This window comes from Pelobates fuscus, chromosome 13 (genome assembly GCF_036172605.1).
Source record: "Pelobates fuscus isolate aPelFus1 chromosome 13, aPelFus1.pri, whole genome shotgun sequence".
NCBI lineage: Eukaryota > Metazoa > Chordata > Amphibia > Anura > Pelobatidae > Pelobates > Pelobates fuscus.
The window spans coordinates 40,629,305-40,641,930 of NC_086329.1; the positions used below are offsets into that span (position 1 = coordinate 40,629,305).

Sequence of the window (12,626 nt, forward strand, 5' to 3'; positions counted from 1 at the left end):
CCAACCATAGTGCTGCTTCGTGTATACAAGCTGATCACCTAGTTTTGATGGTTATACCCGTCTTTGATAACATAAGCAGGCAGGGGAAGGACAGAGTAATACATGATGTAGCTCATTGAGGTATACTCTCCCAGAGGCAAGCTTACATGAACTGTATCAATTTCTCCATTTCTGCTTTGAGCTCTTTCATTTATAGCAGGACAAGTGGTGGAATATATAAACGTTGTGCTCTCTATTGGATTTTCTCTTTGAGAAGACTAGTAAGGTTACAGATACATTGCCATTTGTATCCCACAGTATTTTGATTTTGTTTGTTTTTTGTACATTTCTATTTTGGTTGTGTAGTGATACATTCACAAGAAAAATTGACGAGGTTGCAGGATAACAGTTTTAAATGACTATAGGGATCAATAATATTTAAAATGTCTCAGAAGAAGTAGCTTTTCAGACCATCGCATTTGGAGAATTAGCTGCACATTTTAAATAATAGTATAGAGAGTACAAACAGCATGTATAATAGTTATAGCAAGTGAAAATAATTAGATAAATGAACCACACTGTGTGCTATTACTGGGTCAAGAGAGTTGAAGTCACCAGAGTAGTCCAAGAGAGCATTAAAGGAACACTTTAGAGTTAAGAATACAAAGATGTGGGGGGGGGGGGATTAACGCGCATGCGCAGCGAGCACCATGCAAATTGTGCCTTCCCCATCGGACAGTATTGCCTCAATGCTTTCATATGGGTTTTCAGTGATGCTGGACGCCCTCATGTAGAGCGTGAAGACGTTCAGCATCATTTCACCGAGTCACACTGTGAAATTCCAGAAAGTGCCTCTAGTGGCTGGCTGATAGCATTGAAATTGGCTTCTGTTACCCTGTCCTATCCCGTCTTAGAGACATTGTCATAGACTAAGCTCCTCGCTTTGTTGCTCCTCTCACATTTTCCTTACAGGCAGCAGGGGTGAAGCTATGGTTGAACATCTCCAATGACATTCTCTATGCATTGGATACCAACTAAAGCATGGTGCCAGTTGTGAGGATAGTGTAATTGCTGAACACCATTAACAGAAGGCATTACAGGTACAGGCTATGCTTAAAGAAATTCTAAAAGGGTAGCAGCTTGGCACTCGAATAACTGCAAGTTAAGATGACTCTGCTCATCGATGGAATATCAGTAAGTGCACAGTTATTACTTAAATTTTTTAATCGGATGTACAAACAAAATATACTGGTATTGAAGACAAACCTTTTGCTTAACACTGTAACTGAGATGTGATAGTTACGCTTTAAAGAAGATCGTACTAGCAATGTGAGAGCATGTTCTCTTGGAGATAGCTGAGTGACGGAACCTTTTTGTTACCATCTGCTTTTCTAAAGCATGATTAAAGAATATCCGAGACGAAGTGGAGATCTTTCTCTTGGGATCAAACAATGCTTTTGATTTAATGCCCCAATATCAGAAATTACATCCATATTGGAAAAAAAACGAATATATATATATATATATTTAAAAAAAAAAAAACTTTCTTTTGCAGTATCCCAATTACCTTCCCTTTGAACTTTAGCAATCTAAATGGCCGCTATCAATATATACCATGAGTCCACAGGTCATATTATTTCCAGTAAAAGCATAGATGGTGAATGATGCCATACATGGCATTAGTAATTCTACAATAATAGAAACAGTTGGGTGATGGTTTGAGTTAAGCCTGCAGTTAAATCTGCTAGACTTAGGAGCATCAGACAGATCTAAGGAGCTTGTAATAAGTAATCACAGGTGGAACTGTCCATAATTTTACTGCAATCTCACTTACAGATGGTTAGGATCATAAAGAAGTTTAATGTTTTACACATTTATTGTCCTAGACAAAATGTGTCTCTTACCAATACATACAGTTAGACAGACGACCAACGGGCGAATATTGCTAGATAGATGGACACACTTGTACAGAGCACTGTATTGATTTTGTCCTTTTTTTAAGAACTAACTTATAATTGGTTAAGGCAAAAGTAAACTAACTTATTTAAATGTAAGCATAATACTGTAAACGTTTTTTTAAACTTTACCATACATTTCTTTTTAAACCACTTTATTCTATTCCTATTCAGAACTTTGTAACTATACAGATGTGGAACTAGCATGTAAAACCAGGGGATGAAGGACATTTCTTCCGGCTTTAACACGTGGGCTTGCAGGTGCATCGATCTAAGAAAAGAGTAATTCTTAGAAGTGGGAGTGCAATGCTCTGAATGTGCTAATCGTGACAGCAATTCTTCTCTTCCCGTTCTTCTGGGTAAAAGCTAGTCTATGGAGACAGCAGGGAGCCCTCTTATGCTTCAGCTTTTTTGATTCTTGATTGACAAATTCACTATGTGGCTGAGAGAAATGCAGCCATAAGGACAATATTCACTAGCTCTGCCTATTCTTGCATGGGACATTTGAGGAGAGGAACAGGATTTGTGAATGCGAGTGAAAGCAACACCGGACTCTACCGAGTCAACCAGAGAAAAGTTAATTGTTTGCGATGTACAATATATTTATTCTGATAGGAATCAAAGGACTTTCTCACTCAGATCCTTCAATGGCACCATGTCAAAGTTCTACAACACTGATTCTTCTAGGCGTCACTAATAGTAAGAGTAATTTCTTGGGAAGCTATTATCGGATACATTAAGCAATATTATTTCTTCTTGTTTAAATACCGTACAGATATGTAACAAAGGTTGCCATATAAAGAGCAATTGTGAACCACGTAACCCACGGTCATATAAGAGTACACGTGACATGCATTAGTACTGCCTGCTGCTGAGATAATGTGAAAGTTTCACTTATCAGTACAAACTGTGAGCTCTGGGGACTGTTTAGAATGTACCACAAATGTAATTTCATCTGATTAATAGCTGGAAACTGTTGTACTTTAAAAAGTCTTTCCCTTCACACAGTTATCCTACATCCCATCTTCAGCCAGTTCTTCTCTTAGGAAAAACAAATACAATAAATTCAGAATACAATTTGCTCATCCACTTTCCTGCTGGGGGGGGGGGGGGGGTGGGGGAGGGAGAGGGTAGGGAGGATAGGGGGGAAGGGGGGGGGAGGGGAGGTTAGGGGTATGAGGATGGCATCTATTGGGCCTAAACTGAAAATTCATAGAACACAACAACTTTTTTCCTTGTGAAATTCTCTGCCTATTATAAAATAATATTAATAATAAACTACTAAACTAATAAAATAATAATTACCAGTAAACTACTTTTCCCTAAAGTACCAGCTGGTCTTTGCAGGCACTGATCGTGAAGTAAAACTCTTAAGCACCAGAATCCCTTCATTTTAATAAAGTGATTTTGGGGCACTGTTGCTGCCCTGCAGCCTTGTGGTTGTAAACAGTGCCATATCTGAGAAACAGCACTGTTTACATTTTGAAATATCAGAACACAGCCAAATCAGACTCCGCTCAGTCCTCAGAGTTACAGCCCCAGTCCTGCAGTTTGAAGCTTCGCAACTTTTCAACCAACCACAGCTTGAATGTCTCAGGTCTCCGCTGTAGAGAAGGCTTTAAAGAAGATGGTGGGTATGTGCAGTAGGAGCTATTAAAACTATCAGTGACTGATATATCACTGCTGTATGTCAGAAATGCCCCCCTCCCATTGTCACCCCTGGGTTTCCCTGGCTTTATATATTAATTATATATTTTGAGCAAATTCCATTGCTTAATCAGCTCTCAGGCACTCACTGGGGCTATTGGGGGAGAGAGAAATATAATATTATACACTTACATTTGGCAGGGGACAGGGGCTGCTGCTGTGCTCTCCCTTTGCTGCTTCCATGATGGCTTCTTGCTTCTATGTCCACTGGGAACTGTAAACCACCCTGTGGTGCTATCAGCCAATGATGGTCCCTGAATAGAGAGACCAATAGCATGCCTCCACTGATGGGAAGCTGGCTCTGCTGCCAGCATAGCAAGTTAATGGAAATTGCTGACATTCCTTCTTAAAAGGAGACTAGGCACGTGCAAAACCTGCTAAAACAGGGCAGTTTTCAAACCTGCCAATTTGACATGTCTAGATGCACTCAAGTAAGCTTCTCCAATCAGCTACCAATGAAGGTGGAGGGACCCTGCAAAATGGAAACCTATTACAGAATTAATGAGACATTAATTTTTCCCAATTATTTTTGCTTATCATCCTCCCTTTGAGAAAACAATCTTTATAAACTACTAGAAATAACCCCCCTACCTCCCCATCCCAAAAAAAAGCTAGTGGGGAGCTGCCCCCAAGAGCCCCTATGGACATACTGCCACTGATCATCAGTGTTGATGACTTCACCAGAGGAGAATTGGGCTGCAGTGAGAAGACCATTTAGTGAAAAGAACACAGAGGATAAATGGAACATCTTCCAACAAATATTAGAAAGGTACATTTCTCAGTACGTTCCATTGGGTAATACATATAAAAGAAACAAAGTGAAACCAATGTGGCTTAGTAGAGAATTAAAACAAGAGATTAAAAATAAGAAAAGGGCATTTAAAGCATTTAAATCGGACAAATCAGATGCATCCTATAAAAGATATAAGGAAGACAATAATGCGTGCAAAAAGGCGATTAGATGCGCTAAACTTCAAAATTAAAAAATGATAGCCAAAGAGAGCAAAACCAACCCCAAAGCATTCTTTATGTATATAAATTCTAAAAAAAACTAAAAATTAAAGTGTAGGTACACTAAAAACTGGAATGGGGGTGTTAGTTAATGAAGACCAGGAAAAGGCAGGAATTTTAAATAACTATTTCTCCTCCGTATATATTAAGTAAAAACCCATAGCAATAGATGTGCAAATGATTGCGGCTAAAAATTTGCAGAAAAATTGTAATCGGTTAACTCAAGACAAGGTGCTGCAGCAACTAAAGATAATATAAACAAAGCTCCAGGGCCTGAAGGTAATCATCCACGAGTACTTAAGGAACCAAGTGTAGAAATAAGTGAACCTCTTTTTTTAATCTTTCAAGATTCTTTTCTTTCAGGAAGTGTTCCGGAGGATTGGAAGAAGGCAGATGTGGTTCCTATATTCAAAAAGGGTTCAAAATCTGTGCCTGGAAATTATAGACATGTGAGCTTAACTTCTGCGGCTGGAAAAGTATTTGAAAGGTTTTTAAGGGATAATATTCAAGCATTCCTTGAGAAGAACATGGTTATCAGCAAAAATCAGCATGGTTTTATGAAGCACAGGTCATGTCAAACTAACTTGATTGCATTCTATGAAGAAGTAAGTTGAAGTATAGATCAGGGTGCTGCAGTGGATGTGATTTATTTGGATTTTGCCAAGGCATTTGATACAGTTCCACAAAATAGATTTGTGTTCAAACTCACAGTAATCGGTGAAAAGGTTTGTTCTTGGGTAGAACATTGGCTTAAAATAGAGTACAAAGAGTTGTCATTAATGGTAAATATTCAAGCTGGACAGAGGTGGCAAGTGGTGTCCCTCAGGGTTCTGTTCTGGGACCCCTTCTATTTAACATATTTATAAATGATCTTGAAAAAAGCATTGAAAGTCATGTTTCAGTGTTTGCAGATGACACAAAACTCTGTAAAGTAATACAATGTGAGCAAGATATTACTTTGCTACGGAGGGATTTAGATAGACTGGGGGACTGGGCACTCAAATGGCAAATAAAATGTAATGTTGAAAAATGCAAAGTTATGCACTTCGGCGTAAAGAATGCACAAGCAACGTATACCCTTAATGGAAGCGAATTGGAGATAACAACACACAAAAAGGACTTGGGAATTGTTATAGACAACAAATTATGCAACACTGGGCAATGTCAATCAGCAGTGGCTAAGGCCAGTAAGGTATTGTCATGCATGGAAAAAGGGCATTCATTCTCTGGATAAGAATAACACTGGTAAGACCACATATTGAATATGCTGTGCAATTTTGGGCTCCTGTTATAAAGAAGGATATTATGGCACTAGAAAAAGTGCAGAGGCAGGCTACAAAATTAATAAAAGGAATGGAACATATCAGCTATGAAGAAAGGTTAACAAATTTAAACCTCTTTAGTTTAGAAAAACGTCGCCTGAGAGGGGATATGATAACATTATACAAATATATTTGGGGCCAATACAAAGCATTGTGTGGAAATCTATTCACAAACCGGACTTTACATAGGACACAAGGTCATGCATTTAGACTAGAAGAAATAAGATTTTGTCTAAGGCAAAGAAAAGTTTTTTTTACTGTAACAACAATAAGGATGTGGAATTCTTTGCCTGAAGAAGTGGTTTTATCAGAGTCCATACAGATGTTCAAACAGCAACTAGATGCATATATATTAATATTCAAGGATATCATTTGTCAATGTATGGTAATAGCTGCTTGATCCAAGGATAAATCTGACTGCCATTCTGGGGTCAAGAAGGAATTTTTTTCCTAGTTTGTTGCAAAATTGGAAGTGCTTCAAACTCGTTTTGTTTTTTTTGCTTTCTTTTGGATCAACAGCAAAAATCAAATGTGAGGAAGGCAGAACTTGATGGACACAAGTCTCTTTTCAGCTTTGTAACTATGTAACCATCACGGCACTGGTTCATTTTATGACTTTTTTTTATTTTTAATAATGTTTATAAAAAAAACAAAAAAAAAAACAAGAACATTAGACTAGTATTCTTAAAAGAATAAGGCACATATCGAAATAAAATATACATTTTAACAAGTATATAGTATATATAAATATACTTCTTTAATAAGTTTGTCCTTTGCACAAGATTTAGGGATGATTAATCACAGGTCGTCATTTTTTCCCCATAACAGGAACACCTCCAGAGTTTTCACACTATTTAAACTATGAAGTAAATGATGAGGTCTTAGATTTGGCATCGATACCTGGCAAATGCATTCAAAAAGTATACACACTAAGGAGGCAAGCTAAAAATAGACACTTTCGGATTAGGCACATCATAAAGAAAGAGTTATTCTTTCTGTACACACCTTTTAATGCTACCAGCTACATTCTTTTTTATTTTGTCTTTATTAATTATTCAAGATATAAAAAGACATTCTCACACATATCATATATTCCAAATATTCGTCGAATAATAGATAATTATAACTTACAACATATAACATATTGCTGTGGACGGATTCTGGACAAATCTAAAGAGACAATAAAAGGAAAGAAAGATGATTTTATCACTATATAGTCAGAGAATTATTGTCCACTTGTAATTAATTAGGTGGAAGGGTATTATAGGTGGCCCTCAAGGGGGGCAGAAGTTTCGTGAGGTTAAGTCAATTCATAGGGTGATAAGTTCTATAATATTGAATCCATGGATCCCTAATTTTATTGTATGTATCTAATGTCTTGGCTTCTTTATCAGAAAAAAACGTTTCTCTACTTCTCTCTGAAAGTTTATTTGAGTTTTTATTTCTGTCCATGGTGGAATAGAAATACTTCTCCGATGTCTGGCTAAACACATTTTTGCTGCTACAAAGATATTAATGCATAAATATTTATTATGTCTGCCTGTGACCGGCAAATCACTATGAAATAAAAATGCTTGTGGCATTAAGATATTTGTTAATGAGAAAAGACCTGTCAGCTGTAGCTCTATGTATCTTTTAATATAGGCCAAACTTGGACATTCCTACCATATATGAGTTTGTGTACTCATGTGGTTTTGGCAGCGTCAGCAATAGTTCTCTGAATTAGGGCAAAATCTTACAAGCCGTGTGGGAACCATATACCATCTTTGTATTTACTTGAAATATTGCTCATGCAGACTGATACAGTGCATTAAGGTTTTCGTGAGTCGCCATGCGTTGTTCCAAATCTCTAATGGGACAGTAAAGGCTCAGTCGCTCTCCCAGTTAGACATGGCTTTAGACTTATTTTGAAAAATGTATTTTCCATAAATTTACCAATTTGTTTTGAATTAAGTTGTGTAATATGTAGGGTATCCATAATAACTGTCTGTCTAGGCAGGCCTGGAGTAAGAAAATGCTTTATCCTAATATATTTGAATATTTCCCAAGGATAAAGACCATATTTATCTTGCAAGTGGGAGAATGAATTTATCGAATCAGTGTCATATAGATCTGATAATGTTTTTATATCATAAGATTGCCAGTGGGAGATGTACAAATTTTCTATGTACAAAGAGAGAGATGAGACAGGACTAGCTCTAGTGATAAAATGTAAGGTTTGTCTGTTTTCTAACCTCTTTCTAAATTTAAAGAGCCAACCCATTAATCTGGTCAGGATTTTTAGTGGTCTAAAATGTTTGTAATCTAACCAGACAAAACAAGTAAGGATTGATCCCTCCACATTTGCTCCTTTCTAAATTATACCATCCCACGTTTTTATCTCTTTTAATATTTAACATAAATAAATGGGAAAGCATGCAAGTTTCATGAATATTTTGTAATTCTGGGTATCCAAGTCCTCCTGAGTCTATCTTCCTTTTAAGTATAGGCCCAGGGACTCTTGGGTTCTTAGCTCCCCAAACATATGTGGATAAAATAATTCCCATTTCTTTTATTATATTGGATGGTACTGGGATCGGAATAAGTCCAAAAATATACAATATTTTAGGTATATTTATTCATCCGAGCCAAGAAATCTCTAGGCCCTTCCATCTACTTATTGTCTCTTTAAGATCTATAATCAGCTCCGAATAATTTTTATACAGTGTAGGCTTCTGAACAAAGTTTTATACCTAGGTATTGTACCTCTTTATTAGACCAATCCAACGTTTCATAGCTTTCTTTTAGAGTTTGAAAATTAGAATTAGAAATATAAAAATACATTATTTGAGTTTTAGAGAAATTTATAATTAGAAAACAGACTAAATGTCTGTAATATCTTTAGAACTTCGATAAAAGAAAATTCAGGAGATGATAATGTTAACAGTACATTATCTGCATAAAGGGAAACCTTTGACTATGACTATGTCTTTCTCAAAAGGCCCGCCAATGTTTCTACTGTAAGGACATAAAGAAGAGGGGCCAACGGGCAGTCAATGGGGATTTGAACAAAAAGTTTATTATCTTTACCTAAAAAGCTTGATGTATATATAATTGGATATTTACGATATTTCCACAATCCCATATCTATGTCCTTCCAGTGTGTTTCCTGAGTAAAAGCAATGTCTAAATGGTATCTATTCAGAAGATCAAAAATATCTGCTCTTTAAAAGGGGAAATTCAATCCCTGTGAATTTTAATTACCTTTATCCCCATGCTCCAACCCTTGAGAGTCACCATCCTATTCCAACCACAGTGACCATGTTCTCCATTATATCCAGAATCCGTCCAATGACAATAACACTCAATACAATACAATGCCTATACAAGTAGGCACAGTATACATATATCCTAATAGCATAAAGATGGAATCGAAAATTTTCCATCTAGTGCTATAAAAGTCCCTATTAACCACCAGGTACAATGCATGACAGTAATTCCGCGAGGCTATAAAATATGTTAAATCTATGTTAGAGCCTATCCCACTGCAGCACGGCAGAAAGAGCAAAAAACAAACAAACAATATTTCCCCTCTCTCCTCCTTTCCCTCTCTTTCTTTCTTACAGTATATATGTCCTAATATTGGATTCATAGATTAGAATAATATCCAGAGCATTGCAATGCTGGACCTCAATACATCAACCTATCCGAAGCCGCCATAGGGCCAGTATATATATCAGATTTCAAAAATATATACCTTGATATTAGATTCACAAAATAGTTTAACCATCATCACATATTGACATCGGGCCCTTGCTCATCGCCCCCTCAAGAGCCGCCATATAGCTGCTCCCATGGAGGTAATGACCCGAGGCCCCACACCCCCATGCCGCGATCATCAATCCAATCCCTGAATTAAAAAAAAAAAAGTCCTTTAAATAGCTATTTTAGATTAATCAACTATTTCTTAATGTTAAATTCTATAAGAGGAAAAAAAAAAAAGCCTGTGATAGTATAGGGTTATTTAACTTGGCTTCCACACTTCCTGTTGGGAAGCCTGTTATGTACAATACTTAGTGTCTCTTATGTGATTTCATAGATATATTTAATCCATAGACTCTCAGTATCTGTATTAGGGAAGTAGAAAAAGCAAAGAAAGTGAAAAAAAAGTTTAGATCCAAAAATGTATAAGCTCCATTACTTTATCTTCATCCCTTTGCTTAACTTGATCCTGGAGTAATTAATGTATCATTTTCTGCCTTCATGAGTCCCCATTCAATCAATTTTAATTTAGCTTGGCTTGGATTTAGACACAGGTGGGATGAGTCCTTATAAGAAATGATCAGTTTAGTGGAGAATCTCCATTTATATAGAATATTATTTTCCCTTAGGCATTTGATCATATCTAGAAATAATCGTCAATTTGCTCTGGTTGTTGGTGACAGATCCGCAAATGTATCTTCTTTTATTCCTAACTCGAGCTCTGACGTCTCTTGGGGTCAGAGTAATATTTGAAGATCTTAGCAACCTATGGATTATTTCTATAGGATATGAACCCAGCAATTTAGGATACATCAAGGCTTTCATTTGCTTCTGGTATGCCTCAAATTTTGAGATTTTGCCTCCTTGATCTATCGTCAATATCTGTGGTTTTTACTTCACGTTTAGCTATGTTTCATTTTAAAGCATCATTTTGAAATTGTAGATCTGTATTTTTGTGTGTCAATTGAGCAATTTCTTGTGCCATTATGGATCGAATTTGAGAGATTTTGCCCTTCATTTCTGCTTGGTTCTTTTCCAGATCTCTTTTAATTTTAGCATATAGGTTGTCCAATGCTAGATTTAAGTTGATATTTGTTATTATGTTTGAAGAATCTAGAACATTTGAATCTAGAGTTTGATCAAATGAAGATCTTGGGGATGAGTTTTTGTCCTAATGTGAAGCCTTCTAGGGCAGGGCAGGGTAGGATGGATGGCACAGTGGCTCCCAAATAAGTAATATCATTTTTAGATTTTTTTTGAAAGGCAAGATAGATGGGCCTGTAATTTAGATGTTTCATTCTGATTATCCTGTTTTGGTGCAATCACATGCACTGGCTACAGACAGTTTGATGAGATGTGGGAGATTTATCAAGGTAAAAGAGTTGCTATTTTGGGTTCTATTCATTTCTTTGTGTTTTCTCTTTATTTAGCACTTTAAACCTGACACTTAAACGCTAAAATTTATAAGGCTACACCTCCAATGCTTTCAGTCCCATACAAGAGCTCCAACACATGCACTAATCAAGAGCTCCAACACATGCACTAATCAAGAGCTCCAACACATGCACTAAGCTGCAGTGCATGCAGTTTTCTAAGCAGGATCCCCAGCTCTATTATATGCAGTATCCAGTGCAAAGCTCTACCGCATTCAATCCCTTCGGAGGCAGTTTCAGTGCATGCAGACCTGGTGCAGGAGACCTAGTGCAGGGGCAGACCTGGTATAGTCCCCTGTGCAGGAGCACCACTGTATGCAGTCCTCTGTGCAGGAATTTCAGCGCACGCAGACCCAAGCAGTTAAAACATGTTCACTCACAAACATGAGTTCCAATTAGCACAGCATTTTTTGCTCAGAGTGTTTTGTGCCAAGATACTAACTGTATAGAACTGTCAATATTACATAATAGTTACAACCGTCTTATTAAAATGGAAAGATCACCAGGTGTGTTATGCAGTTCAATTAAATTTATTTTGATATGAAACCGGAAACAGTGGTTATATGCGTAGTCACATCCAAACTATAGACTATTATGGAAAACATGTTAAGCCAGAATATATATATATATATATTTATTTTATTTAGCTAAAGCTATATAATTAAATATAAAGATAAAATTAATATAATTATATAAATATATAATTATCCACAAGCAGAAAAACACACATTTATACAAAGACTAGAAAACACCCCAAAACATAACATATCCCCACAAATGTTACATTCCCTGATAACATATCCAAAAATCACCCAGATCAGAGCAGGGGGTTCAGGAAATTCCTGGAAGTCTCTTTTGACCGACCGCAAGCATGATTTCATGCCCAAAACAGTTCCAAAGAATTAGGCTGTGCAGCCAGTCTATTTCTAATGATAAAGTTCACTTCAAATAGTCGAATGGGACCGTTTATGCACAAAGTTAGTGTTGAAGTGCTGTTCGACTCCCGTCGAAGTCCCCGAGAAGGTAACTTTTCAGCAATGTTCGTGCCGTTGCGTGTCCGATTTGAGTTCAATGAACTCAACGACAAAACACAGCTGACTAAATAAAATGGCTGCCGCCACGTGTTCGAATGGCAGCCACTTCGACTACTTGGACACTTCAACTGTTTCCGAAGTGCCACTTCGACTACTTCGGCTGTAGCCAAAGTGCCCATTCGAAAGTGAACTGTTCCAATAGGAGTCCAAGAGGCAGAAATAGTGCCTTAAAACCAAATTAGTCACGGGGCCATAATCCCAAGGCTGGCAAGTAGTCCTCTCGAAAACCCAGTGGCAAAGTTTTACAGTTTGCTGACAAACTTACTGTTCTACTCAACCAAAAGATAGTTGACCAAGGTGTTCACACTCAAACTAAAGGGTATTCACTAGATTGAGAATGCAAAGTGAATTTTAAATGTGAGGCCAAAATAACTAAATTAGAAA

At 37.0% G+C, this 12,626-nt stretch overlaps 1 protein-coding gene across 3 annotated transcripts in view; it reads right to left on the reverse strand.

Annotated features, from left to right (window-relative positions):
- SMOC1 (SPARC related modular calcium binding 1) overlaps window positions 1-12,626 on the reverse strand; it is a 177,975-nt gene that overhangs the window by 60,071 nt on the left and 105,278 nt on the right. The window lies entirely within an intron of this gene.